This window comes from Physeter macrocephalus, chromosome 15, assembly GCF_002837175.3.
Source record: "Physeter macrocephalus isolate SW-GA chromosome 15, ASM283717v5, whole genome shotgun sequence".
Classification (NCBI taxonomy): Eukaryota; Metazoa; Chordata; class Mammalia; order Artiodactyla; family Physeteridae; genus Physeter; species Physeter macrocephalus.
The window spans coordinates 15,419,637-15,421,970 of NC_041228.1; positions in this window are offsets into that span (position 1 = coordinate 15,419,637).

Consider the following 2,334-nt stretch of genomic DNA (forward strand, 5'->3'; position numbering starts at 1 on the left):
TTTTTAATCATTAGTGTATAAGAATGCCAGTGATTTCTGTGCATTAATTTTGTATCCTGCTACTTTATCAAATTCATTGATTAGCTCTAGTAGTTTTCTGGTAGCATCTTTAGGATTACCTATGTGTAGTATCATGTCATCTGCAAACAGTGACAGTTTTACTATTTCTTTTCTAATTTGGATTCCTTTTATTTCTTTTTCTTCTCTGAGTGCTGTGGCTAAAACTTCCAAAACTATGTTGAATAATAGTGGTGAGAATGGGCAACCTTGTCCTATTCCTGATCTTAGAGGAAATAGTTTCAGTTTCTCACCATTGAGAACGATGTTGGCTGTGGGTTTGTCATATATGGCCTTTATTATGTTGAGGTAGTTCCCTCTATGCCTACTTTCTGGAGAGTTTTTATCATAAATGGTTGTTGAATTTTGTCAAAAGCTTTTTCTGCACCTATTGAGATCATCATATGGTTTTTATCCTTCATTTTGTTAATATGGTGTATCACATTGATTGATTTGCATATATTGAAGAATTCTTGCATTCCTGGGATAAACCCCACTTGATCGTGGTGAGTGATCCTTTTAATATGCTGTTGGATTCTGTTTGCTAGTATTTTGCTGAGGAGTTTTGCATCTATGTTCATCAGTGATATTGGCCTGTAGTTTTCTTTTTTTGTGACATCTTTGTCTGGTTTTGGTAAGAGTTGCTTGTAGTAATCTCTCATGATCTTTTGTATTTCTGCAGTGTGAGTTGTTACTTCTCCTTTTTCATTTCTAATTCTATTGGTTTGAGTCTTCTCCCTTTTTTTCTTGATGAGTCTGGCTAATGGTTTATCAATTTTGTTTATCTTCTCAAAGAACCAGCTTTTAGTTTTATTGATCTTTGCTATTGTTTCCTTCATTTCTTTTTCATTTATTCCTTTTTTTTAAAAAATAATAAATTTATTTACTTATTTATTTATTATTTTTGGCTGTATTGGGTCTTTGTTGCTGCATGCGGGCTTTCTCTAGTTGTGGTGAGCAGGGGCTACTCTTCGTTGTGGTGTGTGGGCTTCTCATTGTGGTGGCTTCTCTTGTTGTGGAGCACAGGCTCTAGGCGCACAGGCTTCAGTAGTTGTGGCACTTGGGCTCCGTAGTTGTGGCTCGGAGGCTCTAGAGTGCAGGCTCAGTAGTTGTGGCGCACAGGTTTAGTTGCTCCGTGGCATGTGGGATCTTCCCGGACCAGGGATCGAACTCATGTCCCCTGCATTGGCAGGCAGATTCTTCACCACTGCACCACCAGGGAAGTCCCTTTTCATTTTATTTCTGATCTGATCTTTATGATTTCTTTCCTTGTGCTAACTTTGGGGTTATTTTGTTCTTCTTTCTCTAATTGCTTTAAGTGTAAGTTTAGGTTGTTTATTTGGGATTTTTCTTGTTTCTTGAGGTAGGATTGTATAGCTATAAAGTTCCCTCTTAGAACTGCTTTTGCTGCATCCCATAGGTTTTGGGTTGTTGTGTTTTCATTGTCATTTGTTTCTAGGTATTTTTTTTATTTCCTCCTTGATTTCTTCAGTGATCTCTTGGTTACTTAGTAGTGTATTATTTAGCCTCCATGTGTTTGTATTTTTTACAGTTTTTTTCCTGTAACTGATATCTAGTCTCATAGCATTGTGTTTGGAAAAGATACTTGATACAATTTCAGTTTTCTTAAATTTACCAAGGCTTGATTTTGTGACCCAAAATATAGTCTATCCTGGAGAATGTTCCATGAGCACTTGAGAAGAAAGTGTATTCTGTTGTTTTTGGATGAAATGTCCTGTAAATATCAATTAAGTCTATCTTGTTTAATATATCATTTAAAGCTTATGTTTCCTTATTTATTTTCATTTTGGATGAAAGCTTATGTTTCCTTATTTATTTTCATTTTGGATGATCTGTCCATTGGTGAAAGTGGGGTGTTAAAGCCCCCTACTATGATTATGTTACTGTCGATTTCCCCTTTTATGGCTGGTAGCATTTGCCTTATGTATTGTGGTGCTCCTGTGTTGGGTCCATAAACATTTACAATTGCTATATCTTCTTCTTGGATTGATCCCTTGATCATTATGTAGTATCCTTCTTTGTCTCTTGTAACAGTCTTTGTTTTAAAGTCTATTTTGTCTGATATGAGGATTGCTACTCCAGCTTTCTTTTGATTTACATTTGCATGGAATATCTTTTTCCATCCCCTCACTTTCAGTCTGTATGTGTCGCTAGGTCTGAAATGGGTCTCTTGTAGACAGCATATGTAGGGGTCTTGTTTTCCTATCCATTCAGCCAGTCTATGTCTTTTGGTTGGAGCATTTAATCCAATTACAT